The sequence below is a fragment of the Podarcis tiliguerta genome, assembly GCF_965153285.1.
Source record: "Podarcis tiliguerta genome assembly, chromosome: 4".
In the NCBI taxonomy this organism is placed as follows: Eukaryota; Metazoa; Chordata; class Lepidosauria; order Squamata; family Lacertidae; genus Podarcis; species Podarcis tiliguerta.
Window position 1 is genome coordinate 482,845 of NC_139537.1, and position 15,637 is coordinate 498,481.

At 46.5% G+C, this 15,637-nt stretch overlaps 2 protein-coding genes across 2 annotated transcripts in view; both read left to right on the forward strand.

Moving 5' to 3' along the window:
- Positions 1 to 15,637, forward strand: part of HPX (hemopexin) — a 512,404-nt gene that overhangs the window by 200,805 nt on the left and 295,962 nt on the right. The window lies entirely within an intron of this gene.
- The window catches only part of LOC310675545 (uncharacterized protein), a 288,356-nt gene that overhangs the window by 17,576 nt on the left and 255,143 nt on the right, over positions 1 to 15,637 (forward strand). The gene's annotated exons all lie outside the window — the stretch shown is intronic.

Below are 15,637 nucleotides of genomic sequence, written 5' to 3' on the forward strand. Positions count from 1 at the left end.
CCCCTTATGTGAGCGAGACATTGAGAAGAACAAGGAAGGGAACTGGGGCAGAGTTCATTTCGGATTCTTCCGATCTAAGCAATTTGCTATAAGCTTTTGCAGAAGCCGTCATGATTCAAATATGGATTATATAAAAATCATTATAAGGATATATGGTTATATGGCTAACTGATGATATGAAAAACATAAGGGTAAAATTCCTCCAGGTCGCCCTGCTTCACCCTAACCTCAATAAAACAATCCACAAACAGGCTAAAATCTGATAAACAAGCAGCACATTGGGGCTGCCAGAGCATATCAACACCCCCATCCCTACCCCAACATACCAGTGATGTTAATAACATTAGCAACATTGCTTATGGACCCTATATCCAACATAGGCGTCACAAAGACGGTTGGAGGATAGATGGCGGCCAACAGATTGAGGTTGAATCCTGACAAGACAGAAGTACTGTTTTTGGGGGACAGGAGGCAGGCAAGTGTGGAGGACTCCCTGGTCCTGAATGGGGTAACTGTGCCCCTGAAGGACCAGGTGCGCAGCCTGGGAGTCATTTTGGACTCTCAGCTGTCCATGCACCGAGGGCCTTCTGGCGGTTCCCTCACTGCGAGAAGCCCAGTTACAGGGAACCAAGCAGAGGGCCTTCTTGGTAGTGGCGCCCGCCCTGTGGAACGCCCTCCCACTAAATGTCAAAGAGAACAACTACCAGACTTTTAGAAGACATCTGAAGGCAGCCCTGTTTAGGGAAGCTTTTAATGTTTGATGCATTATGATATTTTAATATTTTGTTGGAAGCCGCCCAAAGTGGCTGGGGAAGCCCAGCTAGATGGGCGGGGTATAAATAATAAATTATTATTATTAAGACACTTAACACCGTTTCACTGACCACTTCCTATCGCAAACAACAGGGAGGATGGCCTGACCTTGAACAAAGAACTCCATGCCAGCTGAGACCTAGGACCAACTGGCTAAATGCCAGATGGCCCATGATACCCCAAATAAACACCTATATGACTACATAGGGGATACTTTCTGCAACCCACCCCCCACTCTTTAACCCAAATCTAATTTTAATCTATAAGTCAGCGCAATTTCTCTGGTTTGATAGACAATACAAGGTGAGAGACACAGGGCAACCCAAACGGGCCGGCATGGAATCACCCTATATAGCAGATAAGCAAGATGGCTAGCTTAAAAGCAATTACCTTAAATGTGAGGGGGTTGGGAAACCCCATCAAAAGAAAATGCATCAGCTTGTATGTAAACACCATGAAACCACACATCGCCTTCCTACAATAAATACACAACCTTCCCAAACTCCTGAGCGATCCCTGCTTCAGTCAACAATGAGTTGCACCTGGCTCAGCAAAGTCCTGTGGAGTAGCCATAATACTCAGTAGAGACCTGAACTTCAAAGCCACAACAGTCCTAAAAGACCAAAGAGGCAGACTCATTTTTGCTAAAGGGGGACTAGATGGCAAAACTAAACTGACAATTGGCTCCATATATGCCCCAGACTTGAAACAGCTGGAGTTCATCCAAAAAACATTAAACAAGTTCCTCTCCTCCGAAGGTGAAGCAATTCTGGGAGGTGACCTCAACCTAAATATGAAAAGCAGATCCCTGAGAGACACCCACCCTACAACCCCATGGGCAACCTTCCTCTGAAGGAAACCCCAACAATTAGGGACTCTTACAATTTGCTAAAAATGCTAAAAACAGGGGTCTCTGACATTTGGGGTGAAGAAAACCCAGGAGACACCAGCCACACATTCTTGTCTGGGTGCCATGGCACAGTGTCCCTCTGGACAGCATTCTGCTCACACAAGGTCTGATCCCCTCAGTAGAATTAATCAACATAGGTAACATTAAAATCACAGATCACGCCCCAGTAGAAGTTACCCTCAAAATAGGAGGGGGGACACAAGCCACCCCATCATGGTCCTTCAGTCCCATCCTAACCACAAATAAACAGAGAGAGTCTCACAGAAACTCTCCCAAACTACTTCAAGGAAAACAATGTAGACAACAAACAACCCCCCTCCTATGGGATGCGATGAAAGCGGTCACCAGAGGAGCTTGCATAAAAGAGAAAGCATCCCTTAAAAAACAAACCTCCATAAAAGTTAGCAAGATAGAACAAGACATCACGGCCCTCTCATCATGCTACAAACAAACAGGATCTTAAGAAGTCCTTAAAGCTATAGAACAAAAAAGGAGAGAACTAGATTCCCTAGAAATCAACAAAACATTCTATGCTCTAAACAACGCTTCTGAGTGTATGGAGGGGAAAGTTCCAGATTATTAGCAAAGAGGTGTAGGAAAAAAGGAATACACTGCATCACCAAAAACATCCCAGCTCGTCAGGGCACAAGTCCCCCGTGGGTCCGTGCGGTCCGTAAAAGAAGGAAATTTCAGCCAAGCAATTTGGAGCAAAACAGCAGCCAGTAGACTTGCGCAACAGGTCAACAGCAGCGAGGGAACCCAGAGCAATGGGGCAACATTGACTTCCCACCATATCCCAGCCGCAGTGAATCCCTTTCCTGCCCTCTGCCTCAGGGTCTTACTGCCCACCCTCTTCTGTTTTTGGTTGCTGTGTTTGCTTGGATCGGGCCAGCAATGGTGTCTGCTTGGTGCGAGGTGACGCAGCTAGGAAGGAATCAGCAGGCAGACACGATCCTTTCCCCTTCCGTTGCTCAGCGCCGGCCGCGGCACCGTCACCTCGCAGCAAGCAGACACGCTAAGCAAGGAGATTGGTGGCAGACGAATGCAACGAAGAGCAGGGAAATCCCCTGCCCTCCTGGCAAGCAGAGCAGAAAGGATCGCGTCCTTCCTGCTAATTCCTTCCTAGTCACACCGTGCGCAGGCTCCAGCCCACCCGGCTCAGCTTCCGGCGGCTAGGAGAGCAACCGACAGCTGCCTCCTCCTCCTCCTCCTCCTCTCTGTGCTCCGGTGCTGCTGCGTCCAGGGAAGCATTCTAGGGACGCATAGGCAGCCAGAAAACATGCAGGTGGGGGGCCAGCAGGGGAGGTAGAGGGGCGAATGAACCCCCTGGCCAGGTTGTCATCTAAGTACTCTCGGAGGGCCCTGTTAAGATAATTAGTCCGGTGCTGCCAATAAATCTTCCCAGATAGATTTATGGCCCCCTTTGAAGTCCGGCACGCTTCCGCCGCGTGAAACTCTGTTGTAAAACACCTTAGCAGAATATGCGCAGCAGCATAACGTGTGATAAAGGCTTAAATTAAACGAAGGCAGATTCTTTCCTTAAAGTCTTTTATTGCTCCGATAACATTGGCAAAAATCCATCAGAGCTCAGCTGCATCTCTCCCAGCTCCTCTCATCGAGCTGGCAGCTTACACACTGACACTTTCGCTTTCACAGAACACAAAGAACATTCCAGTCTGCTCACGCCATTTCCTGGCTGACGTCCCAGGAAATCCCTCCCCTTTAGAGCCGAGGCATAGCAGTTTAACTCATTACTGCTCCCAACACCCCCTCTTGCCTCGGATCGGAGGGTAGAATCGACCCTTGGTCGTTCTAAACCTAAACCTACGCAAAACTCTCCATGTCTCTGGACGGAGAGTGGCTTCGTTAAGCCATCAGCTAGGTTCTTCGCAGAGGGACAATATTTTAGTGCTACTAATCCCTCTTGAACGCTTTGACACACATTCCGAAAGCGAATATCTAAATGTTTCGTTCTCGCTTTGAACTGTCCAGACTCTGCCAAACGTAGGCATGGTTGATTGTCTTCAAACACACGTATTGGTTGACAATCTACCCCACAGATTTCCTGCACTAAGCAAACATAGAACTCCAGCTCTGTGCATATCTCTGAAAGAGCACTGAACTCAGCCTCAGTGGATGAGAGCGCTATAAGACTCTGCTTCTTGGATCTCCATCCAACTACTGAGTTCCCAAACTTAACCACTAGACCAGACACAGATTTGCGGTCCTTCATGGAAGCCCAATCTGCATCCACATAGCCGACCAGCTTGGCTTCTCCCTGTGCTGGCAACCTAAGACAAAGGTCTTTTGTTTCCTGCAGATATCTCAGAACTCTCTTCATGCCATTCCAGGCATGCACTGTATAGACATGTTTGCCATCCTTGTAGAATTCGCACTTGTCACCTGCAAAAGAAACTTTAAAGCCCTCTGTTAGCAAATCATGTACACTCAACAGACAATTGGTCAAACCAGGCACTGCAAAAGCCTTAACTTCATGCTTAAGAAAAGGACAGTAAAACAATCCAGTCTCAGTCAGCTTAGTTCTCGAACCATCCGCCACGACACAAAACTTGTCAGTCTCTACCCTCTTGCGATCCCGCAAGAGATTAGGCGACGGTACGAGAGTGTGGGTCGCTCCACTGTCAATGATGATGTCTAGAGGATTGTTGTGTTCACATTTCTGGGTCGCCATAGCAACAACCCCCCTCTCACTGCCCCCTTGGCTGGGGCCTGTGTTGGCTTTCTTCACTGTAGCCTTTGTTGCAACTCTCTCAGTTGCCATGGAGACTGGACTTCTCTCACGCAAGTCCACCGCTCTTATCTGTCCTCCTGGCAGCTGCTGCATTCCTTTCCCACGGGAAGGTTTCTCAGCTCCTTGGAGTAAACAACTAGTAGTAGCCTTTGGAGAAAGAGGCTTCTCTGCGCTGTTGCTTCTTTCTGCCCCCCCACTCTCAGCACTGGGGCTCCCAGGTCGATAACCTGCACCCCCTCTGGTGGGTCTGGGGTTCCAGCTTGGCCCCTCTCTAGGCTTCTCAGACAGACACATCTCAGCATCAAAGCAGCTCTCTGCAGCAGCCACAGCAGCTCCTCTGCCTCCCTCTCTTGGGAGCTTCTCCCAGCTTCTCTCAGCTGGGCTCTCAGCGCCATCTTGGCTCTCTGCCCCTTCTGGCGTCGCAGCGGCCACTTCTTGGCCCAGGCCTCCCACTCCTGCTTCACAAGCCTCTTGGAGTGCTCGCCACGCTGCACTAGGCCTTCTAGCCTCTTGTACCAGAGGTAACAGGTGTACGTCCACGTTTTCTGCTAGAAACACTAGCACACGCTGCTCTGCTTCTTTCTGCACCTCTGTGCTCTCTGCTGCCTTCTGGGGTTTCTGGACAACACCCCACAAACCTGCCCCCACTAGGGAAAGCTCCACATGAAAGCTCCACGCCAGCCACGTGCTGGGGGTAAGCTTCTGACATGGCAAAGGCTCACAGCCAAAACTGTGCTTCAGAGCCATCTTCTGCCCTTCTCAGCCCCTTTCTACTCACTCAGTCCCATTGAGTCTCTCAAAGGGGATATCAAAGTTTTCTGAAGCTGCCTGAGCCATGGCCCTTCCCTTCTGTCGGCTTATACTCACTCAGCCAAAACCGGGAGTCTGTGTGGCTGTTGGCTCCTTGCGTCTGAGTCTCTCCGCTGTGCCTTTGAAGATCTGACACGCGATCTCAGCCCTCCGCAGCTTCAAAGCCTTTTTCCACACGTGCTGAAGTCCATAACCTTTGTTAGGATAATTAGTCTGGTGCTGCCAATAAATCTTCCCAGATAGATTTATGGCCCCCTTTGAAGTCCGGCACGCTTCCGCCGCGTGAAACTCTGTTGTAAAACACCTTAGCAGAATATGCGCAGCAGCATAACGTGTGATAAAGGCTTAAATTAAACGAAGGCAGATTCTTTTCTTAAAGTCTTTTATTGCTCCGATAACATTGGCAAAAATCCATCAGAGCTCAGCTGCATCTCTCCCAGCTCCTCTCATCGAGCTGGCAGCTTACACACTGACACTTTCGCTTTCACAGAACACAAAGAACATTCCAGTCTGCTCACGCCATTTCCTGGCTGACGTCCCAGGAAATCCCTCCCCTTTAGAGCCGAGGCATAGCAGTTTAACTCATTACTGCTCCCAACAGGCCCCAAGTTCAGGGGCCAACAAGGAATCTCTGCTCCTGGCTGCAGGTCAATAGGACAATCGTAAGTCCGATGGGGTGGCAAAGCCTCAGCCCCCTTTTTCTCAGACACGTCCACCAAATCCTGGTAGGGCTCCAGGATTAGGCCGACATCAGGTAACCCTGCCCCGTTTGGGGCAGCCCCCTGCAAAGTGGAAGAACTAAGGGCCGGCTGGTGAGGCTTCCCAGGTGCGGCGGCAACACGGGGGTTGGGCACAGACGTCGTGGCAGAAAGACGATGAGAAACACAACATCCGCTGCACCCAGGAAATGGCGGGGTCATGTCGGACCAAGCAGAGGCTTCCAAGGACCACAGGGAAATGTGGCGTCTGGACTAGTTGAAACGTTAACAGTTCCTGGTGCAGGGGTGCCACTAACCTGGCCAGTGGACAGGGCTCACGGGTAATGGGTCCTGATGCGAGGGGGGTCCCCTCCAGACCCACCACTGAAATGGGCGTGGCTTTCACCACTGATGCTACTTGATACTTCTCAGTGGAACTGATGTCCATGAAGACACCAGAGTCAATCATTGCCTCCAGGGCCAGCATGCCCCCCTGGGGAAAGAGAATATGGATAGGGAGAAGGAAATGGGGTGCACAGGGATTGAGCCTCAGCTGAGCCCCTCTTAGCACAGCTGGGGCTTGGCGTTTCCCAACCTCTTCGCCGGACACTCTGCTGCGAAACGCCCCCCCCAGTCCCAGGGCCCGCATCAGACTCTTCTCTTGGCTAGAGAGAGCAGCTGGCCACACCTACTTGCATGGGCTCCACTTCCAGCCCCACTGCAGTGGTGGACCCCGGGGACTCCCTCGATCGGCGCTTGGAATCTCTCTCGGACAGGCGTGTGTCAATGTGAATACGCAACGTGATAAAGTCTGTCAGGGCTGCTGGGGGGGGGGTCACCCATGCCAGTTCATCCTTAAGGCAGGGATGAAGTCCCTGATGGAAGCGGAAGTGTCAGGCAGCTACATATTAGGGTGTCCGCAGCCCACCAACGGAACTCTGCGGCAGACTCGGTAACTGGGCGAGCCCCCTGCCCGAGGTTCTGCAGGGCCATCTCAGCCGCCAGGGCGCGATTCAGCTCCCCGAACGTGCCCTCCAGGGTGGCAATGAAGTCGTCCAAATTCCCCAGCAGATGGTCGCTGGCCTCAAGGTACAGAGAGACCCAAGAAAGTGCCGGGCCCACGAAGAGGCTGACCATAAAGCATGCGCGGCTCCGTGGGGTGGGGAAGTCTGCTGCACAGGTGGCGAACATCAGCCAACACTGGCTGACAAAGCCCTGAAGGGCCCCCTGCTCCCCCCTGAACCTCTCTGGTTATGGGACAGGGGAGCACCTCAGGCTGGGGCCGCTCAAAGTGCTTGAACCTCCCCCTAGAACATAGCTCCCTGGGTGTAGAGGTTCTGCAGCACCGTGGTGAGATCTATAGGCTGGGCTCCGTCCATCTTACACCCTGGCCAGGACATAGGTTGGCCACAGCAAACTTTTACGGTTTATGGGAGGTCAATGTCCTGGTGGACGACATGAGGACCCGGGGGCAAGACGGTGGGGTGGGAGCAGGAATGGGAATCCGAAAGCCAGGAGTCAAGAAGCCAAGGGTCTGAGGGTCAGGAAACCAGGAGTGAAGAAGGAAACGTTTTGCTGTGGCAAAGAGCTGTTGGTACTAAAGGGTTAAGAGGTAACAAGTCACTCTAATCACTGAGCAGCTGGAAGTCATTAAGCATCCAGGAATGTGAGTGAGTTTGTATAAATAGTCAGTTCACCCGTGTGTTTCCCCCCCCCGCCCTTTTTTTGACCTGACTCGCAGACTCAGTTTGTGGCCATGGGCGTGTTTGCTGATATGAGTTAAGTTTAGAGTAAAGTTTTCTTTATGCCGGAGATAAAAGTATGTGTGCTTTATCGCCAGGGTTTTTCTTTTGTAAATAAAGGGTTTTTTTTAGTTCCAAAGTGCTTGCTCCAGGATTCTTCATTGAAAGGTACTGACTCTCCTGCCTTCTTCAACCGCTGCACAAAATTCTCTGCTGAGATAAGATTTATGGCGTTGGAAGCGCACTGGACGTTTATTTAACATTAAACTAATTAAAGTTTAATGGACAGGTAATGGATGTTTGTATGTCAAGAAGGAGATAAGGAGTGCAGTTCAGAGTGATTTATGAAAGGACTGGAGCGAAGACAGAAGTGGTTGCCGACAACGAAAGCCTTCAAAGCAGCTTGAGTCCTGCAACGTGCCTAGAAAAAAAGGTTTTAAACAGGCACTGCGCAGTTTGTACTCGCTGGAAGACGTCTTATTCCTCAAGGAGCCACCTCAGCAGCTGGGAGACGGTCTACAGGTGTGTGAGTATCGTTCCTAAGCCCCAGGGAGGATGGCAGATTCCCAGGAAAGTTTTGCTGTCCCATTTACGTGACTCAATGGGAAAAATTGGCAAGATTGGAAGGCTAGAGTAAGGGTTTGGTTGCAAGCAAAAGAGTTGTGGAGTTGTACTGAAGCACCGCCTTTACAGACAGCTGCAGACGCTTCTGCAGAAGACAAAGCAGCAGCAGCAGCTTTACAGAAACGTGTCAGGAAAGCCCAAGGTCTATTAGTTTTAGCAGTGGGACCAGAGCAAATGCCTTATGTTTCTGAGTTAAAGAACACGCATGAGGTCAGGAGCGTGTGTGAAAGAACATATTGCCAAAATGGTGTCTGCCTTTAATCAACTAAGACAGCTAGGCATTCCTTTCTCTATGGAGCAGCAGTCATACATATTGTTGTCTTCTCTTGATAAAAGCTATGAGACTCTAGCTTTAACTTTGGAAGCTATGCCTTCAGCTGAATTAACCCTTGAATACATTTCTTCTCGGCTTGCAGATGAACAGGATAAAAGGCAAAGAGAAAGAGGTTTGTCTTCAAAGGGGAGTTGTGCTGTGCCTAAGAATGGGGATGCTGAGTTTGAGAACAGAGTAAATGCTTTTGCAGCTAGACACTGTTTTCGCTGTGGTTCCTCTTCCCATTTAATCAGGAACTGCACATGTGAACCTGGTCAAGACAGCACCAAGGCTGGTACCCCTAGTTACCAGACAAGGAGTTCCAGGGGACGTCGAAGAAGAGGAGATGGTCGTGGCTACTCCCACAGCACACAGCACTTGGCTTCAGCGATGGCGTTGATGCAAGGGCGTGGCCAAGGCAGTAATCTACGCTGGTTGATCAACAGTGGTGCATCTCACCACTTGGTGGTGTCCGTTTGCAGAATTGCAGGCATTTGCAAACCCTTAAAGTTGTGACAATGGCAGATTCAACTAAACGTTCCTTAGAGACCGTAGGCACAGTGTTCTTGAATTGTTTGCATACACAAATTGATGCCTATGTGCTAAAGGGAATGAAGGGGTGTATTTTGTCTGTGTCAGAACTTGATAGAGATGGGTTTAAAACTGTGTTTGAAAATGGGGTTTGCACTATTTCAAAGAATAACGTATCTCTTTTGCAGGTGGAATGCAGAAATGGGTTATATTATTTTGAGAAAAGTCCAGATGAAGTTGAACTGGTTCATGCTGGTTGTGTGAACTCGCCTACCCATAATTCTTGTGTTCATTTATGGCACCGCTGTTTGGGACATATTAATTTTCAGTATGTTAAAAGGCAACCTGAATTATCAGAAAGGTGCAAAATGAACAAATGTACTAAGTATTTGGATTGTACTGCATGCAAAAGGGCGAAGGGTCATAGATGCAAATCCCAGTTCAGGTAGGAAATCTGACAAAGTATTCCAACTTGTGCATATGGACCTATGTGGCCCAATGCCTGTTGCTAGCATGAGAGTTTCGAGGTATGCACTGTGTCTCTCGGATGACAAAACAAAAGTCACATGGTTTTTCTCTCTCAAAACAAAAGCAGATACTGCAGAAACAGTTAAAAATTGGGTTCATGCAGTAGAACTTGAATTCGGTACTAGAGTACTTGCTTTTCAAACAGACAGAGGGTCAGAATTTACCGGGTCTGTGTTGCAGAATTTCTTTAAGAAAAAGGTAATTAAGCATCGTCTGTCTACACCTTATTCCCCCCAAGAAGGAGGCGTGGCCGAACGTAAAAACAGGGTTCTGCAAGAGTTGGCAAACTCTGTTGTTTGATTCTAAACTCCCTCAAAGTTACTGGGCGGAAGCCTGGCAGACGGCTACTCATATTTTGAACCGAGTATATAATTCGGTAATTGATACTACGCCATATTTTGCTTTATACGAGAAGAAGCCCAAAGTTAATTACTTTCAGGTGTTTGGATCTCAAGCCTATGTACGTATCCCAAAAGCGTTAAGGAAAAAGGGAAATCCAAGGGCTAGGAAACTCATCTTTTGTGGATACAAACCACACGCCAAATCTTGGAGGTTCGTGAACCCAAATGGGGATACTACAAGAGTGGTCCTCAGTAGGAGCGCTGAATTTTGTGAGCAATACGGATGGACTCACTTACATGCTAACCCTGACATTTTGAGAGATGATTTAGGCATTTATGCTGAGAATGAAAGTCCAGAGGGTGGTGAGCCAGAAGGGGATGGTGCACATGGTTCAGATGCAGATTCTGACCAGGCACAAGGTTCTTCTCCTAAGGTAGAAAAGCCAGAATCTAGGAGTGTTCCAACATCACCAGTCAGTAGGCCTAGCAGACAGCAAAAGCGAAGCAGGTCGCCTGCAACCCCAAGCCCAAGGGAGGTATCTAAACGGAGGTCTTTATCCCTAGGGGCGCATCCAGATATAAAGTCTGAGACAGATTCTGACAGCCAACCGTCAGAGGGGGCACAAGAGGAACAATTGCACAGATCAAAACGTGCCACAAAGGGCAAACCACCAGAGCGGTTTAAGGTGACAAGTGTAAACGTAAATATGGCACAGTGTGAGCCAGATAGCTATATAGAGGTACAACAGCTTCCAAGCTCAGAAACCGTAAAGTGGCAGGAAGCAATGGAAAAAGAGATGGCTTCAATGAAGTCTCTCGGTGTGTTTACAAGTACAGAGCTTCTGAAAGGGCAACAAGCTGTAGGTTGTCGATGGGTATATCATTTAAAGCCCACAACGACTGAGGAGTTGCAATATAAAGCCCGAATAGTTGCAAAAGGATTTTCGCAGCGCAAAGGTGTTCACTATTCTCAAATCTATGCCCCTACTTCAAGATCGGAGTCATTAAGAATGCTTTTAGCCTCTTCAGCTAAGAAGGGAAATAAGCTGTTTCATTTTGATGTCAATGTAGCTTATTTAAATGCAGACTTACAGGAGGAAGTCTATATGACACCACCACCAGGTTTTGAAGGAGACAAGCCAAACCAGGTCTGGCACCTACACAAATCCATTTATGGGTTGAAACAGTCCGCCCGTAATTGGAATTCCTGCTTAAACAATGCTCTAGAGAGCATGGGGTTCAGAAAGAGCGCAGCAGATGCGTGTCTTTATCTAAAAGGCTTGGGATGTGAACAAGAAGCAGTTTTGATATTTGTTGACGATTTATTATACAGTGGAAAGGACGATAAACTTGCACAACAATTTGCTACAAAGCTTGGGGAAAGGTTTCAGATAAAATCACTAGGCACTGTATCTGTTTATCTAGGAGTTAAAATTCAGCAAGATGAAAATGGGAGCTATTGGCTCAGCCAAGAAGCTAAGATCCAGCAGTTGCTGGAAAGGTTTAAAATGGATGACTGTGCTGGTGTTAAAACCCCAATGGAGTTAAGTTACACAAAGGATGCTCAAGCCGAGCAACAGGCAGAGTTCAGTAATCCCGGGGTTTACCAGTCAGCGATAGGCAGTCTACTCCACATTGCACAGTGGACTCGGCCCGATATAACATATGCTGTCAACATGCTGTGTAGACAAGCTGAAAAACCATCAATGCATGCTTGGCAAGGAGTAAAAAGAGTTTAAAGGTATCTGCAAACTACCAAAAGGTTTCGCTTAAAACTATCAGCAGAGGGCAGCACACAACTTGAATGTTGGGCAGACAGCAGTTGGCCAGATGCTGGACCAGGTAGAAAATCAGTGTCAGGAATGGCGATAAAATTTGGAAATGCACTAATTGGTTAGAGATCAAGAAAGCAATCACTTATAGCTTTAAGTTCAACTGAATCTGAGTTCAATGCATTATCAGACGTATGTAGAGAACTGGAATTTTACAAGCAACTGGTACAAGAATTGTTTGGAGAATGTTCCCTACCTATCAGAGTGTGGGAAGACAATCAACCTTGTATTAAACTAGCTAAATCAGGTCAATTAAAGGCACTCACAAAACACTTGGATATCCGTTATCAAAATGTATGCCAAAGTGTAAAACAAGGTTTAATTGAACTAAAGTATTGTCCAAGCAAAGAAAATCTCGCAGACGGTTTTACAAAAGCTTTGAGTCCGCAATCTCATAAATATTTCTGTTCAGGTTTAAATTTGAATTAATGTTGGTACAGCTCAGTGTTACGAGCGAGAGGGGGTGTTGGTACTAAAGGGTTAAGAGGTAACAAGTCGCTCTAATCACTGAGCAGCTGGAAGTCATTAAGCATCCAGGAATGTGAGTGAGTTTGTATAAATAGTCAGTTCACCCGTGTGTTTCCCCCCCGCCCTCTTTTTGACCTGACTCGCAGACTCAGTTTGTGGCCATGGGCGTGTTTGCTGATATGAGTTAAGTTTAGAGTAAAGTTTTCTTTATGCCGGAGATAAAAGTATGTGTGCTTTATCACCAGGGTTTTTCTTTTGTAAATAAAGTTTTTTTTTTAGTTCCAAAGTGCTTGCTCCAGGATTCTTCATTGAAAGGTACTGACTCTCCTGCCTTCTTCAACCGCTGCACAAAATTCTCTGCTGAGATAAGATTTATGGCGTTGGAAGTGCACTGGACGTTTACTTAACATTAAACTAATTAAAGTTTAATGGACAAGAGCCAAAGGGAAATGCTGACCTTATATCCCTTTCCGGCTCTGGCCACCAGGTGCTGTGAGTTACCAATGGGCCTCACCTGTGCAGCCACGCCTTGCCTCTTCAGAACAAACTTAGGAAAGCCCTAGTCCTGCAAAGCCCTAGCGGTCCCAGGGCCTGGCTCCGGCATACGCTCCTGACAAGAACACTACTTCTTTTGGAGTAATTCAGAAATTTGGGGAAGTGGCAGGATTTAAGTTAAATAGGAATAAAACTAAACTATTAGTTAAAAATTTAAAAGAAGAGGGGGGGGATTAGAGCCAAGTGTTGAGATTGAAGCCCATAAAAAGGTGAAATATTTAAGGATTTGGTTAACATCAAGAAATGTAAACCTATTTAAAAATAATTATGAAAAATTTGGCTTGAGGTAAAAAGAAATTTAGAAATATGGAGCAGAATGAATCTCTCAGTGTTAGGAAAAATATCGGCGATCAATATAAATGTGTTGCCAAAAATGCTATTTGTTTTTCAATCAATACCAGTCATCCTGAAAGATGAATATTTAAACAATTGTAGAAAGAGATTTTAAGATTTATCGGGGGGGGGCAAAAGGCCAAGGATAAAACATAAAATACTTACAGATGTAAAAGACAGAGGCAGGTTTGCCCTCCCAGACCTTAAATTGTATTATGAATCTGCTTGTTTGGTACGGATCAGCGACTGGATGAGATTGGATAAGCAAGAGGCATTAGAATTAGAAGGACATGATAACAGATTTGGCTGGCATGCATATCTATGGTATGGGAAAGGAAAGGTTCATAGAAGTTTTTATAACCATATAATTAGAAAATTATTAATGAGAGTATGGCAAAGAAACAAAGATTTATTGGAACAAAAGACGCTGTGGTGGCTTTCACCACATGAAGCATTACTGCTCAAACCACTAGGAAAGAAAGGAAAATGGCTCACATATGTTGATTTATTAAAGGAACATGATGGAAAATGGAAATTAATACATTACGATGAGATCAAAGACCACTTTCAGAGTTGGTTGCACTATCAACAATTATATGAAACATATAAAGAAGACAGTAGAAAGGATTTAGCTACACAAGATATAGGTTTCAAACGGAAGTGATTGAAGGGAAAGTGAAACTACTGAAGGCTACATACAGCATACTATTGGATTGGGAGACGAAAGATGAAGAGGTAGAATCAGTCATGATTAAATGGGCACAAGATGTAGGTCACAACATTATGATGGAAGATTGGGGAAAATTATGGAAAACTGATTTAAAATTTACAGAAGGAGAATTACATTAAGATGATGTACAGATGGTATATGACACCAGTGCAGTTAGGGAAAATATACAAAACTAGTTCAAGTATATGTTGGAAGTGTAAGAAAAAGGAGGGGACAATTTATCCTAAGTGGTGGGATTGTAATGTAATTTACCGGTAAAAAATTTGGGAAATGATATACAACCAATTGAAGAAAATGTTCCATCTAACATTTGTTAAAAACCTGAAGCATTTTTGTTAGGGATTGTAGGGAAAGACCTGCCAAAAAAGCTGGAAAGCATCGTCATGTCTGCGAGAGTCCTAATAGCACAAGGATGAAAGACTAAAGAAATTCCAACTAAAGAATCATGGCAAGAAAAACTGATGGACTATGCAGAACTGGCAAAATTGACACATAAGCTACGGGACAAGGATAACTGTGATTTTAAAGAGGAATGGGAACCCTTTACAAAATATTTGAAGATGCAACAAAGTGAATTGGACTTCTTGGCAGCTTTTGAATAAACATTCACAAACTTTTTTATTGACAATAATCAGTTAATACAACATGGTAACATGCAGAGGGGATGCGGGTGGCGCTGTGGGTTAAAGCCTCAGCGCCTAGGGCTTGCCGATCAAAAGGTTGGCGGTTCGAATCCCCGCGGCGGGGTGCGCTCCCGTTGTTCAGTCCCAGCGCCTGCCAACCTAGCAGTTCGAAAGCACCCTCGGGTGCAAGTAGATAAATAGGGACCGCTTACTAGCGGGAAGGTAAACGGCATTTCCGTGTGCGGCTCTGGCTCGCCAGAGCAGCGATGTCACGCTGGCCACGTGACCCGGAAGTGTCTTCAGACAGCGCTGGCCCCCGGCCTCTTTGAGTGAGATGGGCGCACAACCCTAGAGTCTGTCAAGACTGGCCCGTACGGGCAGGGGTACCTTTACCTTTAACATGCAGAGAATAGCATTTACAGAGAAATGAAAGACTGGAACTGAGGGAAGTGAGGGGTGGGGTGGGGTTGGGTGGGAGGAGGGAGGAAAAATGGGGGGGGGAATAAAGGATGATATGTTTTTGGATAATATGTTTTGTTTAAATTTTCAATAAAATTTTTATTTTTGAAAAAAGCCTTACTGAAATCAAGACACACTATTTCCACAGCTGTTCCCTGATCAACAAATTTTGTAACTCCATCCATAAAAAGGGGAGGAGAGATTTCTCTGGCTTGACTTCTTTTTGAGAAAGCCATGCTTTCATCCAGTATGTTGCTGTTGTGAAATATTCAGATGAAGGGCACATAAATTTTAAAAATGATAATAAATAAGGATATTGGCAAGCTGGAAAATGTGCAAAGGAAGGTGATTTATGTCTTTATTTAATTGGTATACCATCCGACCCAGGGGTGCCAACTTGATTAAAATATTGGTGGGGGTCCACCTTGCATAATAGTAGTAGTAGTAGTAGTAGTAGTAATAATAATAATAATAATAATAATTTATTATTTATACCCCGCCCATCTGGCTGAGTTTCCCCAACCACTCTGGGCGGCTCCCAATCAAGTGTTAAAAACAGTACAGCATTACATATT